Genomic DNA, 14,638 nt, shown 5'->3' with positions numbered 1-14,638 from the left:
AAATGATCAGAAAAAGGCAAGCTTCCCAGCTACACAATAGTACGCTCCAGTCTAACGTTAACACTTTTTCCTTGGCTGTTATAAACTGAAAATCTACAGTTATCCACATAGATTCGTTGATGCACTGGCATTTAAAGAATCAAATGTTGACTCAAGTATCTAGCAAGTGAAATGATGAATTTGGGATTTTCATTAAAATAATCTAGAAAACAAAGAGTGCATGTCGGCGGGAGTGAGGGGTGGGGTGTGGTGAGTGAGAAGTTAGATGAAGCACAACTGGCAAAAATATTTGTTGTGGAAGCTGAGTGACGGGTCCAAAAGGATTTATCACCTTTCCTCTCTACTTTTTTACGTGTTTGAACATTACCAAAATAAAAAATTAAAGTGCTAAATATTAAGTATGACATTTTTAACAAAACAAAAAAAGAGGGTGGGAGAGTATAAAACCAACGTAACTTCATACTTCTCAATCTAATTTAATATTATCACACCAAAGTCTAACAAAAGCCAAAATCAGCTAATTTGCTATGATTAACAGGCAATGTATAAATAACACGCAGATTAAATCTAAAATCTCATTTTAGTTCATTTTCCCCTACATCATTCCTTCCCACCTGACTCAACTGACTTATTAGATATTAAACAGTTTCATATTTCACTCTTTCTCTGTGTGGAAGAAAGTTAAACTATTTGTGAGATGAAAAAAGTAAAATTAAGCAAAACAAGCAAAGGACTCTTGATATGAAACTGCTGATTAAGAATTAGGTTATGCCACACCAAAGAAAATAAACCCTCAGTCTTTTGAGAATGAAACTGATATAACCTAAAAACAATGTGATAAGAAACAAGTGGGCTTCCCTGGTGGCGCAGTGGTTGAGAATCTGCCTGCCAATGCAGGGGACACGGGTTCGAGCCCTGATCCGGGAAGATCCCACATGCCGCGGAGCAACTGGGCCCGGGAGCCACAATTGCTGAGCCTGCGCCTCTGGAGCCTGTGCTCCGCAACAGGAGAGGCCGCGATAGTGAGAGGCCCGCGCACCGCGATGAAGAGTGGCCCCCGCTTGCCACAACTAGAGAAAGCCCTCACACAGAAATGAAGACCCAACACAGCCATAAAAATAAATAAAAAATAAATAAATTTAAAAAAAAAACAAAAAACTTGCTTCCTTTAAAAAAAAAAAAAAAAAACAAGAACCAGGAAGACAAGGGTAAATTTGGCATTAACACCTGGAAAACAACTGAACAAATAAAGACAACAATTATAAAGCCTTCTTCACTTAACTCTGGGAGTTCTGGCCATAAAGAGGTTCATTCACCTAATGGAATTTACAGAGAGCCAACACATCAAATCATTAAACTAACTTGGAAAAATCTGAGTTGGGATCTGAGTTCTTAATTATTAACTCCTCTGAACACAACTGCAATTATTAACACTTAGCCTTTAAAATAAATTTTTATTCCTGATGATATAACAGATGTTTGTTAAAGAAAACAATAAATAGTAGTAAATGAAACGCTTACCAGTAAAACCATTACCAACACTGAACTAATATTTTGATGTAATTTCTTCTAGTTTTGTGTATGTGCATACATACATGGATGGGAAGGGGAAGAGGGTACACCAAACTTTATTGTATGAACTACGCTATTTGCTATTTTCAATCAACATTTTATTTTCCTATATTTAATGGTTTTCAAAAACAGGATATTTAATGGTCACAAAACATTCTGAACTCCTGAAGGATTATTAGTTTGACAAGTAGCAGTTAAAAACTCTTCTATGTCCTATCAAGAACGAAAATATGCCACTCTGAAAAGAAATGAAATATTCAATAAAATGTCAACCATAAAAATTCTTTTAGAAGCATCTAGTAGAAACTGAGTTCTTGAGGCAGACATGAAGAAATGGCTTAAAAGATTTTTTTAAAAATCGCCATGATATCCCATGAGATATTTCTGAGATGTCCACTACCTGCTATTTTGATAAGTCTTTCAGATGGAAGGGAATCCTTAATTTTCTTTACAGATATTCATAAAGAAATCTGAAATCTAAAAATATAAAAGCATCATCAAAAATTAGTCAGCCAGATCATAATGGCTCCATTAGATTCATAATGAAAAGACTTATCAAACCCCATACTTGAACTTTATAGCACTTCACGGTTTAAAAAGCAATTTGATATCCGTTATCTCATCTGAGCCTTGCAACAACCCAGTAAGCAAGTGAATCCAAGTTTACAGGTTAAGTAAAGCCTTAGAACTAAGTGGCAAGGTCACAAATAGAAACTGTGACTCCTCTTGGTGTTCTTTCCATGCTGTATTCTAGATATATAAAATTTAAATTTTGTAGCTTTGTTTTTTCTAATTATTAAAAAAGGCAATACATGTTTATTAACACCCTCCCCCAAAAGAAAGAAAAATCATCCTCTTGACAAGCAGAAAAGAATTAAAAGTTTTCTATAATCTTACCACGAAGGGAAAACTACAATTAACATTATTTTCTAGGTATATACCCACATACTTCATTTGATACCCTGTGTTAGAGCAAATGTTTGTTTCAAAATATATAATATCTACTTTCACACCTAAGAATGCAAGTATTACACTGGCCAGTTAATACAAGAGTACACGTCATTCCGTGCTTTTCTCAGTTTGACTGGTACTCAATCTTCTATTCTCCTCTAGTATATAGGTAGATCCACTCAGCCAACTCTTTTCTACCTTTAGTTTTATCCTCTCATGTCTCACAAAAGGTACACAAGTCATAATTCTGAAGGTGCCACGAGTACCATGCTGGATGTTAAAAATGCCAAAACGTGGTACACCTCAATGAAACTGTTAAAAATGCCAAAACGTGGTACACCTCAATGAAACTGTCAAAGAAACAGAAAGAAAAAAATAAGCAGAAAACTAGAAACATTGTTTTTATCATGAAGGGCATCATCAAACTTCACTGCTACCTGGAAGGATTGGTAACCATCATGATTTCAGATCTGAAAGAAAATGGAAGATCAACTTGCTAATAATGCACAATACCAGGAACAGATCACCATTAACAACCTTATACAGCAATGATTTAAAAGCTATTATTTCCAGGAAAACAACTTTTTTGATAAACAGGGTATGTGAGTATAATCAGATGCTTTTTTCTTTTTCAGGAATATGTATACTGCATACATAAATGGGTCTCTACAGACAACACTGTATTCCCACAGTAAATGATGCCCCCCTGAGATGTTCATTGGTGGTCCTGCTTATTACTTTGCTACCCTCAACAAATACAACACATTAGTCCAAGAAAAACTACTAGATCCAACTTGGAAAAAAGAAATCTTTTCTGGGATTTTTTTTTTTAAACTAGAAATGAGAAAAATGGTGAACACTGATAAAATTCTGTTGTCAAAATGCTGTTGACAGCATACTCACTGCCTTAGTGAGAAAGCACGAATACTGAAAAAAGGAAAGCCAGTATAATAGGTAAGCAGGACCAAGAGGTAAATATAGTACTGAAGACATTCACTACCCAGTTCCAATTGTTCTTGAAGTCAAACTGCATCCCTACCCTTCCTGCCATTTGGTTGTTCACTTCTTTCATGAAGTGCATGAGCCAGAAAATGTTCCCATCTGCCTAAAATGGGTTTCCAAAATCTTCAATTAAGCATACCAAAATTATCCGACCAAATGCCTTAAAATGCCAAATGCCTTAAGGTCTTTACAAAGTACAAAAGAACATATATAATGTTACTTTATATAAAAAATGGAAATGAGAAAACACATGCATCTGCTTATGGTTACAAAAAGAAATATAGGTAGGATAACACAGAAAACAGGACTCAAAGGAAATAAATGGGAACCATATTTCATGGAGTATGTCTTACTATATAATTTTGACTTTCAGAAGCATGTTAACAAACTAAATTTTTTAAAAAATTAAATCAAGGATGGGAAGAAGGAAAAAAGCTAAAACTGAAAGCAAACTAATTCATTTTTCAAATGAATACCGTAACTCACTGAAGGCGAAAAAGAAAACTAAACTAAACTAAAAACAAGTAATTTATGAACCCACTATTTGATCTATAACACCCTCAGTTTTGGTGGAGCTGGGAGAAAACTGAGAACTACAAACAAATTCTTACCCTTTTTAGTAGTTTGGGTTTTTTTTTGCTTTTTTTTTTGCAGTGGTATGGATGAAGCTATTCTTAAACTACTTTAGATATATCATGGGATTGAGCATATAAGTAAATGTTTTGATAGTGCTGGGAACCAGGGTTCTCACTGTGGAAAACAAGATATATATATGGAATAAGATAAAGCAAGAAAGAACTGGACAGTAACCACTGAGCAAACCAGGAGTCCATAACGCCACACCAATCAATCACTGTAAATGTAGAGGAAATGCTAAGTTGGAAAATCATTTTATAACTATCACAGTAATGTTAAGATTGGTTCAGGCAAGAATCATCCATGCATGTTAAATCCTGAGTGAAATTTTGATGAGGAATAGGACATTTGCATGGTCGTAAAATATCTCTCCACAGATCAAGTAGTTCAAGGGAGAAAAAACCTCAAAGATTTTGACCAAACATGTGATCAAACAACATATTATCCATGAGGGGCAGATGGACTTCCTGCACCTCCAGATCTGATACCATGGGGGAACAAAGCAATTTGATTTTTCTCTCCAGGGATGCATAATTTGAATCTATTCAAGAGGACACATCAAAAAAATCCAAAATGAAAAATGTTCTATTAAAAAAAAAAAAAGAAAGCAAATAGTATTCTTCGAAAATGGCAATTTCACAAAAAGATTAAAAGACTATAGAAATATTCCAAAGCAAGGAAGACTAAAGAAACATGACAACTAAATGCAATTACCTAATCCTAGACCGATCCTGTACTGGAGGGGGGAAAAAACTGCTATAAGAAACATTATTGGGTCAACTGACAAAATCAGAATATGGTAAAAAATTGTATCAATGTTAAATTTACTGAGATTGATAACGGCACTATGACTACAAAAGAAAACATCCTATTCTTAGGAAATAAACTATTACACTAATTAGTAAACTAATAAAGGGTAAAGGAGCACAATACATGCAACTTACTCTCAAGATAGTTCAGGAAAAAAATAAGGGTGCGTGTGTGTGCATGCAAGCACGCAAAACGATAAAGGGAAGGGAAATAGGGAATTCCCCTGTCAGCCAGCACTTTAATTCATTCAAATAGTAAATGACCCAATACCAGGCTATCTAACACCTTAGTACTAGGTCAAAAAAGGACTATAAGCAAGTATGGCAACAGACAAAAAGCTGGCAATGATAAAGAGCATCAGTCCTAAGCACATTTTCGGATTTGGCTATTCTTCTGTAACATGTTCACTCCCTAACTATTGAACTGTTAGTCAGCCCATTATGCAATCCATAATAATCTCATCTTTGGGGAAATTTCCACTGATCTGAAGATATCCACCCGCTACAAGGGGTGCCAGCAAGTGACTTCATGCAAAATTGGGTAACTCCCATAAGTAAAATTTAACACTAACATAGCATAGTGTTTTTTAAGAACTTAGACCCTGGACTCAGTGCTTTAATTCTGATCCCGTTGCTTGCTAAAAATGTGAGCCTCAGCAAGCTGATTAACCCAAGACTCAGTATAACAGCACAGAATGTTGATGTGAAGAATGATTAAAATTATACCCTCTGACATGCAACAGATGCTCAAAAAATGTTAGACAGTAAACAAAATGCTTTACCTAAGAAGCAGGTAGCTGTTTGTTCCTTTTATTAAGACGTGGGTAATTTCTGAAAATTTCAATGTGGTAGTATAAATAGAAATTAAATTAATACATGTATACACAGACACGTGTGTGGTGTATAAGAAACAATTAGGGAGATTTGAATACTGACTGAATCTCTGATATTAAGGAACTATTATTACTTTAGGTGTGATATGCATGTTTTTTCCTAAATATTTTGGAGAAAAATTCTAAACTATAAATTGATGAATGATATGTTATGGGATTTGCTTAAAAATAACAGGATGGAGGGTAGAGACAAGATTGACCATTAGCTTATAATTGTTGAAGCTGGGTGATAGGTGAATCATTATAAAATACCCTCTGCTTTTGTGTATCTTTAAAATTTTCCCTAATAAAAAAAAATTTTTTTTTAAGTGAAGAAATTCAAAAGAATAGAAAGTTGGCAACATTCACTCATTAGCAAGGACAACAGGGAAATCAGTTGCAAGATTAATAAAATGAAGACTGTGGAAATAAGGCAAGAAAAAAGTATCAAAACTTAAGAATGACTGTAACAATAAATATACTTTGTTATTTAAGGGGCTCAAAAGAGTAGAAAAATAATCCAAAATGTACACGCCCCAAGGTAAGCACTAAGAAAACATCAAAATATATGCACCTTAAAACCCCTTCTCCTATATTCCCTGAACATTTCTCTTTTCAATACAAAGCCCGTTACTCTTGATCCTCACTGATCATAAGAGCTGTGTTTTATTTCTGTACCTCACCTTTTCCCTACCATTATTTCTTCCTTTCCATTATTCTCTTATTTTCCATATACCTATCTTCTTTCCATTTTCATTTCAATCACAAATTTCAGACTACAGTAAATAAAGCTGAAGCAATGAAAGAGTAAGTAAAGTTGGATACAAAGAGGGCTTATTGGCTTTAGCCACAAGTATAATTACTTTCAGTTTGGAGGATCTCTAAACCACCACATTTCAACATTCAGTAGCTTGTTTCCTTGCGCAACAGCCCAAAATATATTACTGGGTACCCATACTGGAAGCCCTGTTTCTCAGTATATAAAGCACTTTATTAATTATTTGGACAGATATTTTCCAAACCTTGACCAGTATACATTAAGTCACAGTAGAAAGAGCACGATTTGGACTCCCAAGGGCCTGTGTTCTTATCCAGACTGTGGCAACCACCACCTGAGTTCGTTCACTCAACATGTGAGCATCTAATACATACCAGGCACTGGGACAGATACAAAGATGAACATAACAATCATATAAATAAATGGATACAATATATTTTGATAAGTTTATATCAACAGATGAACAAAATATTTTAATGAAAGATTGTATGATCTTTCAGCTCCAAAATTCTATCAATTTAACCTAAATTCCTTTAAGCCTCTTCTTTTTATTTAAGAGGTAGTATCCACAGGTTGCAATTTTCTATTAAAAGATGCTGCCTAAGCACTTAAAAATTTGCAACAATAGTAACAGCTAACATTTATTAAGTACCTACTATGTGCCAAAGGATAGGAGCTTTTTATACCTTTTCTAACTTAATCCTCACAATAATCCCAAGCAGGAAGTAGTATTATCACCATTTTACAGATACGGAAACAAAAGTTCAGAAAGACTAAAATAACTTACCCCAAATCTCACTCATACAGTAAGAGGAAAACAGGGATTCGAAGCCAGATCTTCTGATTCCAAAGCCTATATTCTCTTTCCGCTAAACTGTTTGTCTCTCATTTTCTTTCACTACATAAAAAAAATTTCCAGAGATCACCTTCCTAAGAGCACCCAAGAGAAAATTTTTAAGACAGCCATGAAGTACAAAGTGATCACTGACTGTAAGAAGTACTTTTTTAAACCTGAGTATATGCTGTATACACCCTCCATAACAAAATACAAGAGATTACAAAAACTAAAATACAACCACTACTCAAGGTAATAGATATGTGTGACATGAAAACTAGTTAATAAAAACGAACGAGATTCTGTGGTTTCTTCCAACTGTTTTATCTTTACCCTCACTTGGTTCCAACACAATCAAGAAGGCCCAGCATTATTTCTGTGTATTAACATGTTAATTTCACTAAGTGTATATCACCGAGTATGAGAATATATAAAGTGTATATGAAATGCTGTCAAAAGGAAAAAGAATGCAACATAAGCCCACTACGTCTAGAATACCTAATCATCAACAATATTTAAAGCTATGTTGAAATAATGTAAATTATGCGTTCATTTTTCTGTATAAACTTCACTAAACTCACTTTTTTTGTAAATTGTTTTTCAGGTTATCAATTTTAATTGCAAATCTGAGCCAGCAAACATCCTTGAAAAATGAGTTAAGCCTTTACAACAAATAAAGAAAAAAAAATTTTTGTGCACAATTCCAAAGCTGGTTAGAAAAAGAATTTGAATCAACATAAGTCGCCGGATCCTGCTAACAAATTTTTCTTCAGAACTCCTCCAGATTAAAATATTACTTTCCCCCCAAATTTTGCCTCAGAGCAAATTTTTAAATTAAGAGAAAATAGCTTGAGGTAGCCTTCGTTGTCTACTTCAACTAAAGATCTTGTAATAATATGTCTCCCTTATTCACAGTTATCCCAAACAACAAAAGATCTGTTTCAGATGTCCTCCAGGATTCTCGTGTGCGGTACACATTCTCTCCCCACCTTGAACAGAACGGGGCCCAAGCTAGGAATCACGCAAAACTAAATCACTAACGATCCGCATTCTGGATTCCTCTGAGTAATTTGCAAATAAGTATCAGAGCAGTTCACGAGCCCTCGGTATCCCGCACAGAGGTGACACTCTCTGCTTTCAGGCCCGCACAAGGCAGGCAGAGGAAACCCCGACCAGCAAAAGCCGCTGGATCGTAGATTCCCTCTTAACCCCAACTCCCCCTTCCCCAGCCCCAAACACAAATACGCTCTTCTCTCCACGCTTCTTGCACAATATCGCTCGCCAAAGGGCTCAGCTCGAGCTCCACCGCCTCTCTTCCAGGCCCGACGGGAATGGTTACTCCCTCCGCGATGCTCCCTCACCACCGCTTCCTCCGGCTGTCAGGCCTGGTGCGCTCTCGGCAGGCCCTGCGCGGATGGGGAAGGGGCCGCCACGGCCTTGCCAAAGGGCTGTTTTCCTTCCTCCGCCCAGTGCAAACGGCGTCAGGCGGCTCTTCCTGAAGTAGGGTCCTAGCACGGGCCCCGACCCGGCCCTCCGGGGGCAGTGCGGTGAAACGACGCGGTGGCGAGGCAGCCGAGCTCCCTTCCCATCCCGGGGGTCCCCCAACCTCCTCCCGCCCCCGCCGTCAGCCCGCCGCCATTTTGTGCGCAGCCGCTGCGACACAGATACAATAGTCGGCCCGGATTGCAAAGCAAAGGCTCAGGACCTCCACGCTACGGGCTCCCGCCTTCCAGCCCCCTGCTCCCCACAAGGCAGCCGTCCTACCTATGCCTACCCGACTAACAGCCGGATCCCATTTGCGCCCCACACAGTTTAGACTCAGCCTCCAGTCTCGACGCCGAAGAAGCTACCGCCTCCAAAGAGCCACACGCATGCGCTCCTGTCGAGCCTTTGCGAGCCCTCTGCTGCTCGCGGCGCCTGCGTACCGCCGGCACCGCGCTCGCCCGGAGGCACGAGAAAGGGGCACGAGGAACTCGGTTCCGGAAGGGGGCGCTCTCTCGTGTGGCGTTGCAGGCCTGCCCGGCAAAACTCGGGCACCGGTATCAGCGCCTCTGCCTGTTCTGTGCCTGTCCTGTATTGTCTTGTTCAAATCATGCGCATATGTAAGACCTGCATTGTCTCAGCTCCATGAAGTCTTCCCTGATCATTTTTGCCTTCAATAAGACATTAAAATACATAGTATTCATCTGGCATTGGATATCGTAATGCTTTGTATGGTTAAGATTTCGCCTGCCTTTATCCTCTAAACATAGATCTAGAAATACTTAATATTTCAATATCAAATCAGTAGATATAAATTTGCAATGATGCGAGGCATATCATAGCCACTGAAAACGTCAGGAAATTTGAATTCAATTAAAGCTAACTGAGCTAAAACTTAACACCTGGAAAATCATTTGAGTCGTTTCATAATAAAAATACCTACCTAATGTGGTAGATATTTTTTACCTTTATTTTACCGATTAAAAACCTTGGGTTGAGAGAATTTGAGTAACTTCTCAAAGTACCTCTACTACACCAACAAAAAAATTCAATCATTGGGCGAAATCTGGTAGAATACACAAGTCCTGTCCCTTGGATACCATGCAATTCACATCACCTACGAGCAACTGCTAAAACCCAAGTAGATGCATTTCTTTTATTCACATTAAGCATAGAAAAGGCTGAAAGAAAAGTCTTTTATAAAATATATCTTACTGGATTTTCTTTTCAAACTTAAAGTCCTGATAGAGGCAACAAGCCAAAAACAACAAAGAAAAAGCCAAGAAGCTCTCCCAAAACTCCAAATAACCAATGTTAAAGTGTGATTATTTCCTTCCATATATTTCTTTATATTCATACAAACATACCCAAACGTGTTAATTGCATGTAATGGGAAATGTTCTTCATTCTTTTTTTTCCAAAGATTTACACATTGCCCTGTTATTTGCTTTCCTAATTACTGTCATTTCTCCAAGTAAACCATATAAATCCTCTTTTTTTTAATAGTTGCATAAGATTCACAGTATGACTCTATCATCAGTTATTCAACCTGCTGAACATTAAAGTTGTTTTCAGTCTTTTTGATACTTACAAACATTGTTTTATACAACAGCCTTACCAACTAATATTTTTATTTCCAAAGGCAAGAATCCCAATAGTGAGACAGCTAGATTAAAGGACATGGATAGATAGATAGATATTTAATTTTACTAGATATTGACAGAATACTTTCCAAAAAGCTTATACAAATTCCCACTGTCACTAAATATGTAAAAGAATGACCATTTCTCCACAACCTCACTTCTTTTTCTAAACTGACGTAGTTTAAAAATCAGTGGACCTGTCTGCTTTCTAAGTTTGGTAGAATTCACCTTTGAAATATCTCTTTTGGTGCTTTCTCTAGTGGCTGCTCTTGAACAACTTTCTCTAGATATTTTATGATATATAATTTGATTACAATTTTTCTCTTTCCTCCACAATCATTCCTATAATTTACATTCTCCCAGAAAAGCATCCATTTCATCTAGGTTTTCTAATTCATTTCCCTAGAGTTGGGCAAACTAACTTCTTAAATTCATTTCCTTTATGTTGCCCCCTTACATGGCTTTATTTCTATAGCACATATCACCTTCTAACATACCATATAGTTTAGCTCTTATTATTTCTTATCTATCTCCCTCCACTAGAACATGAGCTCTATGATGTTAGGGATATTTGTCTGTTTTCTTCACTGCTTTATCTCAAATACCTAGAACGATACCTGGCACACAGTAGAAAATCAGTGTATATTTGATGAAAGGGTGAATGATCCTGATGGGTAAAAAAAAAAACCTTTAATATTCTTTGCTGGTATTTCTAATGAGCTGATTGTCTCTTTTTTTATCAGGAGATGGTGCTTGTATATAAGGAATATAACCCTTTGTCAAATATGTTGCAATTGGTTTCTCCACATTTGTATTTTGTTTCTGAGTGTCTTTTGCCATAATAAAATTTATACGTAATCAAATTTGTCATCTATTCCTTTATGACTTCTAAATGGTGTGGGTTTTTGTTTTGTTTGTTTCTGGTCTAAGAAGGCTCATCTCACCCCCAGAAGCATATACACCTGGAAATTATATAAAAATTCTTCTAAAATTTCTATATTTTTGCTTACAATTTTATAACTTTATTTTTTACAGTTAGATGTTCAATTAATTTAAGATGTATTCTTTTTGTGACATGAAGTAGCAACCCACCTTTGTTTTCTTCCAAATGTGTTAGATCCATCATGAAGTTTCCAGATATTAAGTAAACCACCATTTTCCCCCTTCACTGAAATGCTCCTTCCCCTTAAAAAACAACAATCAAACATCATTAAATTCCTGTATATAAAAATGGATTTATGGACTCTCTAGTCTATCCTACCAATCTATTTGTCTACCTATGGGCCAGTACCATTTGTTCATTCATTAACTGATCCAACAAATATTACTCGAGGGCCTACTCCATGCCAGGAACCCTTCTGGGTACCAAAGGGTCAGTGGCAAACCAGACAGCAACGCTAACTCCTGCCATCATGACACCTACAGCCTTGATTGGGGTGACAGACAATAAACAAGTAAGTATGTAGTATGTCAGATGGTGTTAAGTGCTATGGATAAAAATAAGCATAGGGATCAGGACATAGGGAACCAGGAGGTGACAGAAGCTATAATTTAAATAGGATGGTCAAGAAAGGCATCACTAAGAAGGCAGCATGTGAGCAGAAATCTGAATGAAGTGTGGGAATAAGCAGGAGAGATATCCAGGAGGAAGGGTATTACAGGCAGAGTAAATGTAAAACACAAAAGCACTGAGGTGAAAGCCAGCTTGGCATATTTGAGAAACAGCAAGCCAATAAGGCTGCAACAGCATGAGTAAGAGGAGACAGAGGAGATGAGTGGAGGGGAACGGGGAATACTTACAGGCTGTATTAGTCAGCTTGAGCTGCCATAACAAAATACCACTGGCTGGGTGGCTTAAACCACAGGAACTTATTTTCTTACAGTTTTGGGGGCTGAAAGTCCAAAATCAAGGTGTGGACAGGTTTGGTTTCTCCTCAGCCTTCTCTCCTTGGCAGCTGGCCACCTTCTTGCCATGTCCTCATGTGGGCTTTTCTGTATGCCTACACATCCCAGGTGTCTCTCCCTCTTCTTATAAGGACACCAGTCATATTGGATTAGGGCCCACCCATATGATCTCATTTAACTGTAATCACTTCTTTAAAGGAAAATAAAGCATGTAAGGGAAAATGATGAAGCAGGGGCTGGGTAATGCTTTCAATAAGGTAATCAGAGAAGTCCTCCCTGGTGAGGTGACAGCTAAGCAGAGATATAAAGGAAGGGAGGAGGAAAGTCACACAGAGATCTGGAAGAAGAGCTTTCCAATAGAGGACACATCAAGTGCAAAAGCCCTGGGACCGGAGCATGTTGGGTGTGTTTGAGGAATAACATGAAAGCCAGCTCAGCTGAGGTGAAGTGATGTAAAGAAAGAACAAGTTGAGATAGCAAGGAACCAGATAATGCAAAGCCTTATAAACCCCTTACGGCAATATAGACCACTGAATAAAACCCTAGATTAGGAATCAAAAGAGTTACCTTTCTAGTCCCTGCTCTGATACTAATCTCACTGGATTTCAATTTCTTATAAGGGAGGGGACTAGATTAGCTTGCCTATAAGATGTGAGCCTGGAAATCTCCTGTAAACTGAAAGATGCTCACCAATATTCATGGCATTCCAAAGCAAAATATATTTTTACCCTTAGAGTCTACTGTATTCGTGCTTTTATGCCAAGCTTCTATGTCATCTAGTCTCTTTGGACCACTTACGGAAATTCTCATTCCCATCTAAAAATGTCAATATTCTTAACAGAAAAAAAAAGGTATCCTACCCCACATCCTCTTCTCACCATTACTCTATTTTACAATTCCCCATCCTCTACTTTTACCCACTCTGTTTTCTGATTGGCCAGACAAGTCCTGAGCAGCTCTATCCAAAGCTCAGCTTCTGCCTGTTCAGCATAGCCACAGCTCAATGCCTGAACGTATTAGAAAAAGAAGAGTCATCACAAACTGTTTCCTGTGATTTGTTAACATAAATGGGGCTTTGTTTCAATGACATAAAGAATCTCATCACCATTTCATCTCAATTGCAACTGTCCTAATAAATAGGATTTGGGGGCAACCATTGCCTTCCTTCTGTCTTTAGAATCCAAATCCAACGACTGGGATAGACACAGGGCCATGATGACAGTTTGAGAAATCCCACAACATTTCATGTCCTGCCATAGAACATAAACATCGAGAATACTTAGTTCTGATACTTGAATTTTGCAGCATTCATGCCAGACTATAAGGTGTGTACCCAGGTATAACATATATAGAATTTTAGAAACTAACTCAAGAAAACAAGCAGTTGGGACTTCCCTGGTGGCACATTGGATAAGACTCCGTGCTCCCAATGCAGGGGGCCTGGGTTCGATCCCTGGTCAGGGAACTAGATCCCACATGCATGCTGCAACAAAGGAGCTGGTGAGCCGCAACTAAGGAGCCCTCCTGCCACAACTAAGACCTGGTGCAACCAAATAAATAAATAAATATTAAAAAAAAAAAAAACAAGCAGTTATTTTTCTGAGTTTTTGTCAAAGCTAGTGCAATGGTGACCAGAAATCTGTTTGCCTCTTCTTGTTAAGGTGGTTTCTAAACCTGTCCACAAATTCTTTGATACATTTCACTTCACAAGGTGGAGCCTAATTCCACTTCCTCTGAATGTAGGTCAGACTTAGCAGATTGTTTCTAATGAATAGAATGTGGTGCAAGTGATGCTATGTGACTTCCAAGGCTAGGTCATGAAAAGGGTAGCCTCTGACTGACCCTCCCTTCTCTCCCTTGGATTACTCATACCAGGGAACGCCAGCTGCTATGTCATGAGGACATCCAAACAGCCTTTGAGAGGCCCATAAGGAGAGAAATTAAAGCCTCCAGGCAACAACTACCACCAAATTGGCAGCCATTTCATTGAGCCACTTGGGAGACAGAACCTCCAGCCACAGTGAAGCATAAATGACTGCAGCTTAAATCAACATCCTGAAAGCAATCTCATGAAGGACCCTAAGGAGGAACTACCCAGTTATGAATTCCTTATCCATGGAAATGGTAAGGATAAAAAAGTATAGTTTTGGGAC

At 37.8% G+C, this 14,638-nt stretch overlaps 1 protein-coding gene across 5 annotated transcripts in view; it reads right to left on the bottom strand.

Annotated features, from left to right (window-relative positions):
- Positions 1–9,316, bottom strand: part of ZNF638 (zinc finger protein 638) — an 88,661-nt gene extending 79,345 nt beyond the window's left edge. For 2 of the 5 annotated variants that reach the window (XM_068563915.1, XM_068563917.1), the window contains exon 1: positions 9,220–9,316. The gene's annotated coding sequence lies outside the window, so the exon portion shown is untranslated. The remainder of the gene's footprint in view (positions 1–9,219) is intronic. The other 3 variants (XM_068563916.1, XM_068563919.1, XM_068563918.1) reach the window with 2 other exon arrangements.
- Between the last annotated feature and the right edge of the window lie 5,322 nt (positions 9,317–14,638).

This window comes from Eschrichtius robustus, chromosome 15 (assembly GCF_028021215.1).
Source record: "Eschrichtius robustus isolate mEscRob2 chromosome 15, mEscRob2.pri, whole genome shotgun sequence".
NCBI lineage: Eukaryota > Metazoa > Chordata > Mammalia > Artiodactyla > Eschrichtiidae > Eschrichtius > Eschrichtius robustus.
This window is presented reverse-complemented; position numbering and strand designations above follow the sequence as displayed.